The sequence below is a fragment of the Polypterus senegalus genome, chromosome 7 (assembly GCF_016835505.1).
Source record: "Polypterus senegalus isolate Bchr_013 chromosome 7, ASM1683550v1, whole genome shotgun sequence".
NCBI lineage: Eukaryota > Metazoa > Chordata > Cladistia > Polypteriformes > Polypteridae > Polypterus > Polypterus senegalus.
Window position 1 is genome coordinate 128,181,234 of NC_053160.1, and position 19,013 is coordinate 128,200,246.

Consider the following 19,013-nt stretch of genomic DNA (forward strand, 5'->3'; position numbering starts at 1 on the left):
ATTAAATGAAATTAAATAGTAGCAAAAACTACTCACTAATTAAGAAAAAAGTAGCCACTGTGGCTCTCCAGAACTGAGTTGGCCACACTGCTTTCAATCATTTATGTTTTACAAAAATCAAATTATAAAAATGCTGATTATAAATAATGTCATAAGTAAAGAAGCATAATATGTAATGAGGCTTTGGTGTGGAGAACTTTCAAAGAAAGTTTAAAGGGGATCAAAGTTTGTGATTGGCTCTCTAAAATATATTCCTGCCCATTTAAAATGATTGACAAATGTCATGCCCCCTTTTAAAGCTCATAGCCTGTGGTTTTTGTTGGTTTTTTTGGGGTGCATAGAAGTATTGTCGGAGGACAGATGCCTTTTTGAAAGAGGCAGGATGGAGATTTGAATGGGAAATAATGCTTTGTCACAGGGAGGAGGATGTCTTAAAAAGGACACAGTCATTCAGGCCATCATATGACTTCCTATGTGCTGTTTACCATGGTGGAGCCAGAATCAGCAACATGGGACATAGAAAGAACACATAAATCAACTCTCCCTTGTTTATATGGATTTCATAATTGTGAATATATATTGTCAATGACCAGTCATAGGTTGTATTGTACAATCAGTACAATGAGCCAGACAAGTTGCATGGCCAGGTTTTGATTTGAGTAGGAAATAAGGCAGAATTTGATTCCATTGAAACTACATTATAACTGCTAACTTGGAAATCCAGAGCTCTGTCTTCTCCCTTAACATGAATCCAGATATTCACTTAAATTAAAGAATTTGGACCAGTACTGGGACTTGGCCTTGGACCTGAGGATGCATTACATACACATTAATATACAATACAGGATATGTATCAATGTTCATTATCTTTTTCAAACACCATATAGACTCAATACTATTCATCCTATTCTACTGGCCTTGCATCCTTTGCTGCTGGCATAGGCTCCAGCACACCCCTCTAAAGTAACAATGTGGGTTCTGAAACTGAATAGATGGTAAATTGAAAGACTGATTAATCCTAAAGCCAACAGAAAGGTTTTGCAATTGAAGTTAAAATTACAGTCCAAAAATTTAGAACATTTGGTTTCCTCTGCATGTGAAACACTTCTGTGATATATAATGCCTGCTGTGTGTTCACAGGCTGGTCTTTGTGTTTTGTTTTTTAAGTATTACATCAGAGAGACTCGAGGCCTAAGTTTGCTGCCAGTGAACTGCAGAAATTTAGATGCACGCTTTGTTCACCACATGCTCTCATGAATTATAGTCTATAATGTAGATCCCCATGAGATGTACACAGATTTGTTCTCTAAACAGCAAACAATGAGAATAAGTAATTTCTTATTCAGCAGTTTAAAATGAAGCTAAAACCCTGGCACAGCTTCAAAACCATAATTAGTGCTTGAGGAAGTTAAGTAGTTCCATTCAGATTAAAACAATCCTAACTTAAATGTTTCTCTTGAGTAACCTTTCATGAATAAACTCCATTAGTAGCAACCACTGGAGTCACGTACTTGCTTATTAATGTGCGAGCTGATTAAGAGGTTTTCAGATGATCAGTGTCCTGACTTACAAAGTTACAAAGTTTTTTTCTAAACAACAGACTTATCATAGTGACCTGTCTAATTTTTCATAATACATAGTGGAGTAGTTGTATACTGCACTTCAGTACCTCTAAATGCAAGGTCTCATAATGGAGGGAGAGCCACTAAAGAGTTTCTACCTGTATTATATTCAAAAGAGAAGGGGGAATGAAAGAAGCAGTCATTTCTGACGTCATAATGATATTTGGTCTGGATTCTGTTCTGCTTTTACAATTCTTTTCCAGTTTCTCACAATTTAACCTGTTACAATCTGACATATTTGGCTTTTTTCACATTACAAAATCAACACAAGAATGTTAAACTAAAAACTAAATGTGGTAAAACACGTTTAGGGGTCCGTGGCAATGTGTGTTTTAGTTTCGATAACAGCAGTGCAGCACAGGATCCATGGGTGTGTGTAGTCCTGTGACCTGACATGTTTAGTGGGGAGATTGGGCTGATCATGTTTGCATGTCAATGCGAGATCAGCCAACTTTCTCAAAGACACTCAGTGGGTTATAATGAAGTCACCTGTTCCCACAGAGGGCATAAAGAGCCTTAGTAGGTTAGACAGGATAGGATGGTGAAAAATCAAAGAAAATATAGGAGATAAAAAGTGCAGATTGGGTGTGGGAAACTGGTCAGGAAGGCCCCATGGAGGAACATTTAAGATTCACTCTTCAAGTAGACTGGTTCACTGCTGCTGAACAGCAGAAAGTAATAGTGATAGGGGCTCCTAGGGATCTCTCAGATACAGAGGAGTGTGAAAGGATGACAGAGTCAGGCTCACTATGTCCCGATGGAAAGCTGGCTAGGACGGGAGATGTTTGTGGGCTGCTGTCACTTGATTCTTGTTACCACTGATTATACCTGGGAGCTGGGTGAGCACAGAGGGAGGAGAGGAAGAGATGAGTGAGAACAGAGAGAACAGCAGTGGGAAGAGTATTTCAAAGATTGATTTTTGCTAGGATGCAAAGTCCATGCCTAGTAGAGAAAAAATCTCATATTGCAATATTTCTGAATTGATTAATTTCAGCTTTCATCTTATTTTAACTGCATTTTTCCAAAAGATAGATTATATGGTTTAATGAGATGAAAATGTTGACCCAAATCCTGGACAGGGCACCAGTCCATTGTAGGGTGAACACACACACACACACACACACACACACTTACACACTTACTAGGGCTAATTTAGCACCACCTATTCACCTAAACTGCATATATTTGGACGGTGGGGAGGAAACCCAAGCAGACACAGCAAGAACATGCAGATATATGCATGGAGGACCCTGGACATGAACCCTGGCACCCTTACTGTTAGGCGACAGCAGCGCCACCATTATACTATCATGCCCCCTTGAACTATATATGACTTTTGCTGTTCTGGACTTGTTTGGGACTCTGTGAACACAGTCTAATGTTCATGTTCGTTTATACCTTGTTCATTCAATGGGTGTTGTAAATATTATGGAAATCTTCTATGTTGTACTGTATGTGGAAATACAGTCCAGGTTTACACACATTTTATTTTGTGTTATTTGATTTATTTGAACAGGTGGTTTATTGATACAAATACTTACAGTATTGGCCTTTGAACTCCACCCTTTATACTTAAGGGTGGCCTTTTCTAATTTTTCAAATCTGTTGCAGCCTAAACACCCCTAGAATTTCCAAGGTCTATTACAATCTGAACAGAAATTTGGGAAATTTATTTATCTAACTCTGGTGCAATGCTATGGAGCCTACTATGTATCTCTCATACTCTATACTCAAAGTCTTCTCACAATTACTTTGTATTCCCCAAATACAAAACATTTGGGCATGCATACTGATGCAAGTTGACAATCTTGCAAATAACACTAAATGAAATGGATCTACCAATAAGTAACACATTTAACAATCTTTGTGGTGTGCAAAGTCATATGAGAAAATGCTCCACACATCACTCTACAGATGTCAAACTGAGTTCACTCACTGTCAGTGTTTCCCATAAGTACACAGCAAAGGCCCTAAGATGCAAGATGGGCTGTAAAATCTGTTTCAGACCTACCTGAAGTGACTCAGGTTTGACAAGTCTCCTGCACAAAAGTCACTTGGGTTGCTGCTGCAGATGGTTTTCCAACTGCCAATGATCTCAAGGTAACAAATATACTCATTGGCCACTTTGGTTACATTCACATTACCATACCATTACTCACATTTGATTATTTGCCTTAATGAGCCACAAATCTGATGTTTTCAGGGTTGTGTGGACACAGAATTATGATCTTTCAAATCAGATTTGAGTCGCTTCCATATGTGCTCTTAAATTGAATACATATCCAATTCATGGCCATGCAACATGGATTAGATTGGTCAGTTTTTTTTTTCTTTTTGCCTGTACGCTTGTGCTGAATGCCGCAAAGAAGCAATGGAGGAGAGCTACTGGCTGTGACAACAGTCACAATCCTTATCTTTACTAGCTCCTTTCTTGCACCCACACATTTCTGGTGTAGCAATGCCAGCAAACCTCTGAAAATAGCAAAAGATGGCCGTCTGCCTTTTTTTTTGCCTTCTCGACCTAACCATGTACAGCTGACTAAGTGTTTGTCATCCTCCAGAGCAAAATACAATGCATACACTAGCTTCTGGCGCATTCATTTTGTCGTTTTAATCCCATGCATGAGTCATTTCACCAAGCTGACATTTTTTGTTGTTGGTGACGTATATATAAACATATTAATTTGGGCATGCATACTGTTTCTGGGTATGCATACTGTCATGGGTAATCCAATCCCAACAAATAATCAAAACTGATCATTGAGGCTTGTAATGTGAACATAGCCTTTATTAGATATACCTATCTTATACCAGATGGAAGCCATTTTTGTCCACAGAATGGCCTGAATTATTTGAGGCATGGATTTAGGAAAGTTTGGGAAATTTCTTAAAACATTTTGCTCCATGCTGACTCAATAACAGCACATATTTACCAAGGATTTTTCAGTCAGATATTTAAAGGTGATATATTGGACCCAGGCAGCACGGTGGCGCAGTGAGTAGCGCTGCTGCCTCGCAGTTAGGGTTTATTTCCTGCCTTGCACCCTGTGTTGGCTGGGATTGGCTCCAGCAGACCTCCGTGACCCTGTAGTAAGGATATAGCGGGTTGGATAATGGATGGATGGATGGATATTGGACTGAAAACTGTGGGTTACTCAGGTCATTGAAGGAATGAAAACTTACTTACTGGTAGTGTTTATGGAGGCCATGTAAAGTAATACATCTTTGAGAAATGGTATATTACCATGCTAGAGGTATCCATCTGAAGAAAGAACTGTGTACATAAAGTGGACATGGCTTTCAAATCTTGTTTGTATTAAGAGGTCTAATGTGTGTCAAGAAAATATCCCCCACTTCATTGCATTGTGGCAGCGCAGCCTGCCTTAAGAGACAGTCCTATTTCTCTAAAATTATAAATGATAATGCTGGTAATCCAACAGTTTTATTCTCAGTTATTGATCATCTTCTAAACCCAGCTCACTCAATGGAATGCCTCCTAAAATCTACTAGTAAAATTTGTGAGGCTTTACTATTTTTTTAAACATAAAATGAAAGATATTAGAAATAAAATAGAACAACCTCCCCAAAGTTAATTCCGTTGAACCCCGGCATGCCCTTTTAAGTGAGTGAATTTTTTTGACTGAAATAGATCTGCCAAACTATGTAGAATAATTTCTCAGCTGAAGCCCTCCACCTGCACCCTTGACCCAGAATCAATAGGCTTTTCCAAAGAAGTCTCCAATGTGCCTTTTGATAGCGCACTTAAAACACTGAATTCATCATTAGATACGGGGGTCTTCCCTGACTGTCTTAAGACTGCAGTTGTTAAACCCCTACTCAAGAAAAATAATCTCAACCTCTCTGTCTTTGACAACTTCAGACCAATTTCTAACTTGCCTTTCTTAAGGAAAATTCTAGAAACGGCAGTTTTTAAAGCAGCTTATGATTACTTGAATAAACATTCTATTTTTGACAAATTTTACTCAGGTATTATAAAAATTATAGTACATAAACCACACTTGTTAAAGTAGTAAATAATTGGCCGGTTAATGCAGACAGAGGTCGTTTATCTGTTCTTATTCTCTTAGACTTGAGTGCAGCATTTGATACCACAGACCACAATATTCTTATAAATCGCTTTAGACTGTGGGTGGGCCTCTCCAGCAATGTCTTAAATTGGTTTCAATTTTATTTAACAAGTAGAAAATGCTTTGTTAGTTGTGGTGATTGTACTTCAGATACACAGTATATTATATATGCTATACCACAAGGATCTGTTCTGGGTCTGCTGCTTTTTTCAATGTACATCCTGCCATTAGGTCAGATTATCTTAAAGCATAAGGTGAGCGACCACAGATATGCAGATGATACTCACATTTATCGATAGCTCTTGATGACCTTGATGCTCTTGGCTCTCTGATCCATTTTCTTAGCAGTATTTCAGATTGAATTGGTAGAAACTTTCTCAACCTAAATGAGGAAAAAACAAATCTTAGGGAATTAGCAAATTTGGAAATGGAGAAGGTATCAGAAATAAATTTTATCCCTTAGGTTTAAAAGGTAAGGTGGAGGTAAAGAATTTAGGTGTAATCATTGATTCTGACCTAAACTTTATATCACACATTAACCAGATTACTAGGACTGCATTTTTTCATTTGTGGAATGCAGCAAAAGTTAGACCTCTCATAACCTACAAAACACTGAAAAATTAGTTCATGCTTTTGTTTTTAGTCAGCTATGCACTCCTAAAAGGGCTACCCAAAAAAGACATCAATCAGTTGCAATTAGTGCAGAATGTAGCAGCCAGAAAAAGAAAATCTGAGCACATCTCACCAGTTTTAGCCTTTTTACATTGGTTACAGGTGTCATTCAGAATTGACTTCATAATACTACTAATGGTTTATAAAACCTTAAACCATCTTGCTCCATCCCATATTTAGGACTGCCTGTCCCCCTATACTCCAAGTTGTAACATTAGATCTTCTAATGGCGATCCATTTATAATTCCAAAAGTCAAGCTTAAAAGAAGTGGTGATGCAGCCTTTTGCCATTATGCACCTAAAATCTAGAATACTTTACCAAAAGAAATTCACCAGGCTAATACTGTGGAACATTTAAAAAAAAACTGATAAAATCCATCTCTCTATTATAATAAAAAAAACCTGGGATAAGACATGACTTTTTCACAGAGAAAATTTCACGTCCCGCAAGACAAGACATTGTGCCAAGAGATTTAACCACACCTGGGCCCGGAAATAAAAGACAAAGAGTAGATGACAAAGCAGAACGTCATAAAGAATTCAAAAATGTTGGCGCGATACACATTCAGAGCAGGTTAGAGATAATGAAAGTACTAAAATTCTAAAGTCTTAAAAAAATTATACTTAAGATCGCATTAGAGCAAACAAACAGAAATTATTACTGAAATAACAGAACGGAAAGAGATCAAATATAATTTTCTGATTTAAACTTTAAGTCGGAGACTTGTAGATCATTTAATTCGTGTTGCCATCAGGAAAAAATGAATTTCTTCCCATTGAAGAGGTTTATCCGCAAGAATTAAAAGATTTGTTAATTGGTGAAAGTGAAATCCACATACGCAAGCAGCAGAGACATAATTATTTTAATTTTGCTCTTTTGTAGCTACATGTTAGTTGTATTTGTAATAGAATATATATATATATATATCCATTATCCAACCCGCTATATCCTAACACAGGGTCACGGGGGTCTGCTGGAACCAATCCCAGCCAACACAGGGCACAAGGCAGGAACAAACCCCGGGCAGGGTGCCAGCCCACTGCAAGGCACACACACACACACGGGAAGAACATGCAATCTCCACGTAGGGAGGACCTGGGAAGCGAACCCAGGTCTCAGTGCGAGGCAGCAGCGCTACCACTGCACCTATATATATATATATATATATATATATGTGTGTGTGTGTGTGTGTGTGTGTGTGTGTGTGTGTATATATGTATAAAATACACAAATATGTATATATATATATTGTGGTCCCCGGCTGGGGCAGGAGCCCGGCTGGGACGCCCAGGAGGACCAGAGGAGGGCTTGTGCCTCCTCCAGACCGTGAGGGGCGTCCATCCTGGTTATGTTGGGGGCCACGGATAGAGGGCTTAGAAGCCCAACCCTGTAGGGGCCCGTGGCCACTGCCAGGCGGCGCCCAGGTGCCTGAGGAACCCTGGAGGCCAGCACTTCCGCCACACCAGGAAGTGCTGGGGGGAAGACGACAGGGGACACCCGGATGGCTTCGGGTGCGCAGCCGGCACTTCCGCCACACTGGAGTGTGGCTAGGGCTGATTGCCGGAAGCAGCTGGAGCCCATTCGGGTTCCTATAAAAGGGGCCGCCTTCCTCCAGTCATTGGCAGAAGTCGGGTGGAAGAGGACAGAGCTGGAGTGAGGACTGGAGGCGGCCAGGAGAAAGAGAGGCACAGGACTGTGTGGCCTGGACATTGGGGAATCGGTGCTGGAGGCACTGGGGTTGTGAGTGCACGAAAATAATTTGTATATAGTTGTAAATAAACAGTGTGTTGGGTGGAACTATGTTGTCCGTCTGTCTGTGTCCGGCTAGCGTCCACAATATATATATATTTATATATATATATATATATATATATATATATATATATATATATATATATATATATATATATGTATATAATACACATTCTGATGGACAGCCACAGCCACTAGCAGGGCGGAAGGACCAGGGGAAAGGGCATTGATGACGCAATACCTCCCCTGGGACACTAGAGGGCAGCCCTCCTGGGAGGCTGTGGCACCACAGATTCCTGCAGGGCATGTCGGAGTTTGGTGAAGCCCTGTTGGGTTCTGTGGGGGCCACCAGTGGGAGCTGCAGAGCCCTGTAGAGGACCTCCACTGCCCCTGAGAGTGATTCCAGGTAATAGTGATAAGCCACTTGGAACACTCCCGGGCCCTGAATAAGAGAAGCCGCCTCATTGAGGGGCCAGAGTCTGAAGGAAGGAGACAAAGCCTGAGGAGGGGTGGAGGTGGATAGACTGGCGGCAAGAAAGGGAATGGACTGTATATTGTGGTGTTGGCAATGTGCATAAACTGTAAATAAAGACGGGTGTTGAGTGAACCTGTGTCCTGCCTGCCTGTGTCCGGAGGTTAGGGTGGCAGTATGCCCCCTAGTGGCTTACATGGCATCCCAGATAAGACTTCTAGCCATCTGTTGGCAGGAGCCCCTTAAATAATTTTGTAGCCCAACCCGACACAGCAGCGCGAGGCACACAGCAGTGCAAGACGCTCACACGTAGCAGCACCACAGCCACCCACACACACACGACTTGTCAGTGGCAGGTGCTGAAGCTGCGCCTGAAAGAATGAAAAAAGAAAAAAAAAAGGTGCTGAAACTCACGGAAGCACCGCTCCCTCCTGAAGGGGATTGAGAGACACCCAGGTGAGGGGTTGAAAGCAGTGAACACCCACTCGCCTGCCGCCGCAAGCAGCAGCCGGATTGGCGCAGCTAAAGAAGAGGCTGGACAGAAGACGCACACGGCAGAAAGAAAAATCTGGGATGTACTTGTCGGACCCGGGGACCAATTGTCCTGGGGAATGTGATTTTTCTTTTCTGTACTCCTACCTCATAGACAGTGAGTGTGCAGATTCACCCGGATGGCCAAACCACGCCGATTCGAGGAGCAATGGGCAGTGCGAACTCGGAGGAAGGTCTGCGCCTGTTGCACTCCAAAGAACGTCCGCCGGAAGAGGATCACCTGGACTCTCACGCACCCATCAGAATCAATCCGAGGGAGGAGGGGGTGGTGGGGTACTGGACTGCCCTCCACGAAGCAGGTAAGAGAGCAGACGGCGTGTGTCGGAGCCCCTCGGATGCTTGGCTACAAGTAAGGCTGACCAACGTCCACTCTAATGGACTCCCGCTGGAAAATAGGACACGCACACATTTGATGGCTCCCAGCCGGAGGCTCAGGATGAGAGGACCCGAATCCACCACCAGCCGAGATAAGTAATCTGCTTTTGACAGTACTGGAATTAGTCTGTCCTCCAACCTGTACTGTTTCTCTTACAGGCAATTGACCTGCTGAAGCAGGCAGTCAAGAGGATGGAGAGGACGACTGAGGCATTGCTACAGGCAGCATGTTAGTGGCTGACACGGCGTCGCGCGGGACTCTTAAATCTGGATGACCGAGAAGTACAGGTGAGTGGTTCCTGTACCGTAAATAATAAAGGAAACCTGAGCAAAGTGAATCCGGAAGTAATCCCTGATGGAATTTAAGTAGCCAGGTGTCCAACAGTCGACCACATTGTGATGACCAACAACCAAAGCACCACGCCCCAACTACCAGCCGCGGTCTCGCATAAGTGCAAGACAGCACGGGGTCTCTTCTATCATAGAGAGACTCAGACTGTCGCTGCACCCCAGATTATAAAGAGGACCTGCAGTGTTTTAGTGTCTGGAGGGCACAAACGCTGGTTGGGGAGCGGCGCTGTTACAAGTGTCAAAAAGTCGGTCATGGGTGGAGAGGCTGCTTGGAGAAGGTCTCAGGAGCCTTAAGAAGGCATCAGCGCAGCACCTCCCCGTCCCCCTTGTGTTTATATCTTGCAGGACGGAACCGTGGGCTGGACGAGAGCAGCTCCCCATCCAAAAGAAGAACAGCCCTCGCGGGACAGGTATCTATCTATCTATCTATCTATCTATCTATCTATCTATCTATCTATCTATCTATCTATCTATCTATCTATCTATCTATCTATCCTTTGCTGTCACCACTACCTGATCAAGGCACCATGCTGCCACCTGCGTTGATGGATTGAAGGTGGGTGTCTCAGCTGTCCATAAGACCATCTTCATCAAAACCTATCATGTGAAGCCTGAAAACAAACAAAAAGGACTGATTTATGAACATTTATGTTAGGTAGACTGCCCAGTGGAGAATGGGCAGTCTGTTGGCCTTGGAGCCCCTGCAGATTTTTTTCTCCAGCCTAACTGGAGTTTTTGTTTTTTCTTCCCTCCCAGTCATCTTACTTTTTTTCTTTTTTTTTGTTACTTATTCTTTAATATTATTGCCTAATCTTACTTTTTTTCCATGTCTTGTAAAGCACTTTGAGCTACATTGTTTGTATGAAAATGTGCTATATAAATAAATGTTGTTGTTCACACAAGGCTAGTACAATCAATGGATTAATGGTGTTTGCTGTAAATTCTGACTCTACCATCTTCATGTATGAGTTGAAAATGACATTTTACAAGATGGAACCAAGTGGATTTATTTTATTCTGATTATTGCACTATATTTTGCAAACCCTATAGCAACTAATGGTGGAACACAGCTATGTACTGGTTATTACTGAAATGCTCTCATAGCCTCCTGATTTTGTATTGTCTCTTAGGAGATTTTTCATTCAGTTCAATTCACTTTTTGATTAGGCCAGTAATGAACACAAATATATATTGGTATTGTTTTGGCAAGGCAAGCTATTTTGTAGGTATTACCATAATAAATGACAGGCTCTAGCCGGTTTAATTGCAGTTACACAACAGCACTGACTACAACAGTGTAAACAATTTAAAGGAAAATTGAAAACACTCAGAAGGATTCCCATCAATGTGGAATTTTATAGTTCTTTTCAGCCAAACAGCAACACAAAGCCAAAATACAAAATGAAATAGTTCTGCATCTGTTTGCCAGGGTGTTTCCTTACTGTTCCAAAGCTCAGACATACTTAAAAGATCAAACAAGAACAGATACAATATGTGGCTCTGACTAGCCTAAAATGTATTAAATCTGTTTAATGTCTGAGTAAAATCTAAAATGTTTTAACATTATGCCTACTTAAGTAGAGAACTGGCCTTTACAATGCACTGCCAGCTTGCTGAGTCTGTTGTGTGTGAGCAGTCAGCACAACATGCGTGCACTGCATGAGAACTTCATCTGTGAAATGGTTCTGCTGATTGTTTTTAATGATGTGATTGTGGAAAAGTCACATAATGATATTGGTATGTTTGTATGAACAATGTCAACCATAAACATAAAATAGGTGACTGTTCTTGACCTGCAAGTTCAAGTTATCATTTTTAAAATGTTGTGAGCTCTGGATGTTTTTCCATTCCCTAACTGAATTTTCTCAAGTTTAACAGACTATGAATGTTTGAAATATTTCAAGTCTTGAAAACTTGTCAAAATTACTTGGGTAGTTTTCAGCTAGTTTTCTGAAAATTACAGTAATCTCTTGCTATATCGAGCTTCGACTTTCGCGGATTTTATATTGTGGAGACTGGTCCAGCCACAGACAGGCAGACACATTAGTTTCACCACACACACGTTTATTATACATTCTATTTACAAAGTCCAGTGCCACACAAACCCCACAAGTCCCCAAAGTCCTGGACCAAGCTCTGTCCTTCTCCTCACCCGAATCCAGCCCTAAACGAATGGAGGAGGCCCCCTTTATACACACCCGGATGTGCTCCAGTGCTTCCCGGCAATCTCCCACCAACACACCCCAGTGTGGCAGAAGTGCTGTATGTGTCCCCGGAAGCACTCTGGGTGTCCCTGCTCCTCTTCCCCCCAGCATTTCTGGATGTGGTGGAAGTGCTGAGGTCCAGGGTCTCCAAGGCATTGGGGCACCCCCTGGCGGTGACCACGGGTCCCTACTGGGTGGAGCTTCAAAGCTCTGTACCCGTGCCCCACAAAGGTACCAGGGTGGTTGCCCCCACATGGTCTGGGGAAGGCGTAAGCCCTCCTCTGGTCCCTCTGGGCATCCCGGCCGGGTCGCCACCCCAGCCATTTCTGACAATATGTAAGCATTTCTAAATATATAACGCAGATTTTTCGCTGCTTTGCGGGTTTCTGCGGACAATGGGTCTTTTTACTTCTGGTACATGCTTCCTCAGTTGGTTTGCCCAGTTGATTTCATACTAGGGACGCTATTGGCAGATGGCTGAGAAGCTACCTAATCAGAGCACGCAGTTAAGTTCCTGTGTGCTGATTGGCTCAGCGACGGAGTGTTAACCAGGAAGTCTCGTCTCGCTCATTCAGCATCAACGTGTTTTGCTGTGTAAAGAGTTAACATTTATGCTCTTTTGTGTTTATCTTTGTGCATAGTCAAGCCCTTTGTTATGGCTCCAAAACGATCTGCTCCTGCTACTGCTTCAGGAGACGTGCCCAAGCGCCAACGAAAGATGCTAATGATTGCCGAAAAGTTAAAAGTTTTGGATATGTTGAAGGAAGGGAACATCTACACCACTGTAGGACGCTATTATGGCATCAATGAGTCCATGATTCTTTTTATTTAAAAAAGAGGAAAAGAATATAAGATCTACGGTCTCAGTGTCCTTTAACCAGGGCGCAAAACGAGTTGTAAGTGGACATAATAAGGCGGTAGTCCGGATGGAATCTGCTTTAGGAATTTGGATTGAAGACTGCCAGAAGAAGAACAACAGCGGTGCTACACAGTCACCTGAAGAGGCTCCTTTAGAAGAGCTGTAACGCTCTCCTTTGTTGTGCAGTAAAATTAAACTCCACATTATCGGACAAGTCCTTGTGTCATTGTTGGTGAGTAACCATAATTAATTTTCTACATACAGTACTTAGTACATGTACGTACGTTTAGTGTCACTGTACATACATTTTACTGTATACAATTTTTCTTGAATTGTACGTATTTATTGCTGGTGGCCTGCCTACCGTAATGGCTGTAACATATGTGATACCGGAGATGCTTGATATCTTTAAGATAATATTTAGGTTTTATTGTATACAGTATAAACAGTGTGTTTACCTACATACCTAATATCTAAGAGAATACAAAGGGTTTATGCTGTATAACTGTGTGGGAAACGTTTCTAAGAGTGTGGGAGAGTTTATAAGGGCATAAAATATATAGAAATAACTATATTAACATTTGGTTTTTACTTCGCGGATTTTCATCTTTCACGGGGGGGTTCTGGAAAGCAACCCCAGCAATCGAGGACAGATCACTGTATACACATTTCTGAGACTACACTTGCGCTGGATACCATGGCATGAAGTTTTGGAAAAGGCAGCTTTCACTTATTAAATCAGGAAAAAACAGACTGAATGTCTAATTTTCATTGTCAACTTTCTGACATTTAACACTGACATTCAGAGAGAAACATTTTCAGATGTCAATTAAGATTGGTGTTATTTTACAGCTTTGCCTTCTAATGTCCACTTCACCAATAGCAGAGTGATTTTTAATTAAGAATTATATACATTTTTTGTTTAATTAAAATTACTGTACATGAAATTAATAACAAGCCTGTTAAATTTTGGTCACAAGATGAATTTGTCTCACAGGCCATCTAGTGCATGGTAGGCATGAATAATCATACATCTTAACCAAACAACAGCTAAACCTCTTGAACATGCCTACATACACCTACTCACTAACACAAATAACCCTCTCCTCCAAAGTGGCCACATTTATGTTTTCCGTTGTGGTAGCCTGGCTATAATTGGGAGCAATCCAGTCTTAATGAAGTGCTAGCTCACAGACTGGGACATGTACCCAGTGGAAGGTAAATTTAAGAGACACAGCCAATCTGGTTCAAGGTTTATATAGTCAAGCCTAGATGCAGCTTTTGCCTTGAATAATGTGTATTAGTTTGGCTTCTGTCTATCTTTTGTCTCTGTCAGTTGTCTATTGACCACCGTGTGCAGCAACTGCAGGTGAACAATGTAGAGATGGTAGTCCCTTCACTGTAGGGAAAATGCCAAGACCAGCAGACTATATACTTGATTGTAAACTGTCGATATCCAGAGAGTTGAGCTATTTGGTTCCAATGATGTGGGTAAGAATCTTTGCAGAGACTGACTTTCTTCTTCATTGGTCATGTCGGAAAGGAGTGAAAACTTTCTGAAAGGAACAAAACTTTACAAGAAAAGTTCAAAAAAGGACTTTTACAAAGACAGTTTACTCCTTTTCTATTACAAAATATGGAAGAGGAAAAATTTATATACAGTGGAACCTCGGTTTGCGAGCATAATTCGTTCTGGAAACGTGCTCGCAATCCAAAGCACTCGTATATCAAAGCAAATTTCCCCATAAGAAATAATGGAAACTCAGATGATTCGTTCCACAACCCAAAACTATTCATATAAAAATGATTAATACAAAATATAAAGTAAAAATACATAAAACAAATTAACCTGCACTTTACCTTTAAAAAGAATCATGGCTGGGATGAGTAATTTTCTAAACTCATGTGGGATTCCACCCAACGGGACAACACGCGGAAGAGCGTCTCAAAGCAATCGCAGTCTCCCAGCGCTGTAGTAGTTAGCCGTACAAGTGCATCCAAAAAGATCATAGACATGATATAAGCGCCTGCCATCAATGGGTGATACAAGGAACATTATAAAGATCCCGCTACAATAAATAACAGCGCTGTTGCTGTTTCAAGCTGAAGGCGGCTGGTGTTGTTAAAGTACTGAGACTCAGCTTCGTGTTTTGGAGCGCAAGATGGGGACTCGCAGTTCACAGTGCGCACACACACACACACAGTCACAATGCTGTAGTAAACAGTATACGCACGTACAGATGTTAACTATATGAGTGAGGCACACAGACTCAGACGGAGAATAGGAGACAATTGCCCTCAAGAGAAGAGAGAGACGGACTGCGCGCGAGCAAGAGAGATAAGGAGAGAGAGAGAGGCGAGTGCGAGCGAGAGAGATGCACGAGAGCGAGATATAAGAAGAGAATGAGAGAGAGAGAGAGAGACGCGCTGTGCGAACAAGAGAGATAAGGAGAGAGAGAGAGAGACGCATGCGCATGAGAGAGAAGAACCATCAGCTCAGTTGTGATCACATGACGCTCAGCAGACAAAGTGTATCCATACTGCTCGTATTGGAAGACATCGCTCGTTTATCAAGTCAAAATTTATTAAAAAATTTTGCTCGTCTTGCAAAACACTCGTAAACCAAGTTACTCGTAAACCGAGGTTCTACTGTATTAGCATAAATAGCCATAAAAGTAATTAAAAGCTTCTGAAACACATTAAAGATAAATTAGAATGCCAAGCAAATAAGATAGGTCAAGCAAATAGTTAAATAAAAATCAGTCATATTGATTATTTTTTAAGCCTAAAGCAGAATTGCTAGTGTGAGAAAGGAAAGACAGGACAGGAAAAGGATGACGCACAGAAACTATCAGGACAGAAGAAAGAGTGTCATGTGCACCTGTGTTCAGCATGTTAGGAAGCTAAGAAATGATATCAGTGAAAAATGGCCTGCAAGAGGCCAGCTAGAATGGTGAATCAGCAGAAGAACAGCAAAGGGTTTTGCTACAAACGAGGTCAGGATGATGTAATGCATGAAAGTAAAATTAGTATATTCAAGCACTAGCATAAATAAATATAGAAGAATATATTAGAAATTAACTTTAGCGCAGAAATTAAGGCAAGTCAAGCATGTCAAGCAAATGATTAAATAAAGGCATATGCCATATTTTTTTTTAATTAAAGCTTAGCTTTGGGCATCAAATAAACCAGCTTAAAAGTCCAAGAAAGAAGAAGTGACGAGAGGAAGCCCATAAATGGAAGAGAAAGAATGTCTGTACTGGCCTTGGCCAGTGAAAGAAATAAGCAAAAACAGAAACTAAAAATGGACAATAGACAGTGAAATACCGGAGACCAGCTGCAGGGAAAGTCAGGAGATAATGATGGTTCTCATGAGAACTTGAGGTATTGGCCGGACAGGTGCAGAAGGGAGTCAGAGAAAAAACAGCAAATGAGCTAATTGAGCGAGGTTGGAGTGATAAGAAATTACTATATAAGTTTCGAATTCTGAACTGTTCGGGGCTCAATCTCATTTGGTCAAATTGGGTTGAGTCCGTGTTGTTGTTTTGATTGCAATAAAGCCTTAACACTAGAATTACCAGAGCCTACGAAAAAACTCGTAATTCCGTCCCACCTTAAACTGCTTCTTAAATCCCTTCACACCTCTCCGCCAGCGCCCTTTGTTCTCTAAATGTGCTGATAAAAGAAGCTAGGAGCAGCCGGCTATTCCATCCCCCCACCAATTTAGAACGTGCACGAACTTCTCTCAGCTCATGCCTTGATTGAGTATCTGGGAGTGAAGTGGAGTTTTAGAGTGGAAATAATAGATCGTTGTTTGGAACACACGCATTTCATGTCTGTTCCGTTTCTACAGTAATCTGTGTCAACACATTGTTAAAACAGAAACTTTTTTTATATTCTAGTAGTAGATGACAAAATGTAGGCATAAACTATATAATGTATGAAGCCTGAAGTCCAAATAGCAAAGAAACATTTTCACAAGAATTACACAATTGCACTTTTATTCAAACATATAACTGCAGAAACAAAAAGCCGCCTTAACATGCGACATTGACACCAGTTTACTATAACTGATTCCGTGGTTCAATAGATACAGCTCCCGCTTGGGAATCAAGGGGTTACGGGTTCGATCCTGCGCCCCTCCCTTTGAGAAGTAAACTGTTCTTAGTCTTACTGTTTTAGAAGAAAAACATACATTTGATTTCAGTCTGTAACTGCCGGTGCAATTTATGATCTTTGTAAAGGTTAGCTTTTTTTTTTTTATTCACTTTTCACTCTCTCAGTCGCGTTCAGAATCAATCCATACAACCCCATCTGACACGGCTGTTTTCACTAAAGACGCGCTATAGCTCTGCAGTGTACCACGATGCATACTCAGCGTCACTTGCTTTTCTTTTTATTCAGTTTTATTGAGTGTTCCTGCCAGTCCCCACATGTTGCTGTATGCTTTTTCTTTTGCACCCCAGGACATGCAGAAGAAAGAATGGTAAAGACCAACTTCGGCGCTATATGCAATCATCAGACACTCCCCATCTGCCCGTGTCGTTCAAACACAGGAACATATATTGGTGTAAAAGTATAACAAAAGTGCACTTTTATTCAAGTGCACTTTTTCCATCGCCTTTTCCTGTAAGAAGCAATGTACACACTTCTCTCTATGCTGTGGTTTCTATTACACACCTGAAAGAAAGAGACAATATATATGAACATATCCAGCATACAGCAACATGCGGGACTGGCAGGAACACTCAATAAAACTGAATAAAATGAAAATCAAGTGACGGTGAGATACTGAAGAAGACAGCTTCGCCAACATCTGTGTGTCAGAACCGGGTGGGGGGGCGTTAGTATGCATCGTGGTACAGCACAGAGCTATAGCGCGTCTGTATTCTGTTTCTTTTGTACTCCAGGGCACGCAGAGGAGAGAATAGTAAAGAGCAGTAAGTTCGGCGCTATATGCAATCATCAGACACTCTCCATCTGCCCGTTGTTTTGTTATACTTTTCAATACTTTTAATACTGCTCAAACGGGCATGCTCAAAAAATACACGTGTAATGCCACGAAAAGTGCACGCAGACACTTCATTTCGCAAACAAAACAAGTGCACTTTTATTCAAAACTACCTGTATAACCGAAGAAAAAAGAAAGCAAGATACAGTAGGCGATTGATACGACATCTTGCATGGTGCAATGCTAAGAAGTGAAGATTTTCATTCCGTGCTATATAAAATCATCACATTCAAATATTAACAGTTCCCACACACCCAAGGACCGTCCTTCCTACATTTACGACCGTGTACTTGTTGCCGTGTACACACCTCTCTGTGCTATGGTTTCTATTACACTGAATGAGCACCTGACACTGTACTTTCTTCCCTGGGGAAGGTCCGCATCAGAGAATTTCCAGTTCCTGCATAAATTCACACCCGATCTGGCGCTGTTCGTTTTCAAATAATATTGCATTAGTGCGATTATATTTTCACATATATTGTCTTTCTTTCAGGTGTGTAATAGAAACCACAGCATAGAGAGAAGTGTGTACACTGCTTCTTACAGGAAAAGGCGATGGAAAAAGTGCACTTGAATAAAAGTGCACTTTTGTTATACTTTTACACCAATATATGTTCCTGTGTTTGAGCGACACGGGCAGATGGGGAGTGTCTGATGATTGCATATAGCGCCGAAGTTACTGGTCTTTACCATTCTTTCCTCTGCATGTCCTGGAGTACAAAAGAAAAGCATACAGCAACATGCGGGACTGGCAGGAACACTCAATAAAACTGAATAAAAAGAAAAGCAAGTGACGGTGAGATACGAAGAAGGCAGCTTCGCCAGCGTTTGTGTGTCAGAACCGGGGCGTTAGTATGCATCGTGGTACACTGCAGAGCTATAGCGCGTCTTTAGTGAAAACAGCCGTGTCAGATGGGGTTGTATGGATTGATTCTGAACGCGACTGAGAGAGTGAAAAGTGAATAAAAAAAAAGCTAACCTTTACAAAGATCATAAATTGCACCGGCTGTTACAGACTGAAATCAAATGTATGTTTTTCTTCTAAAACAGTAAG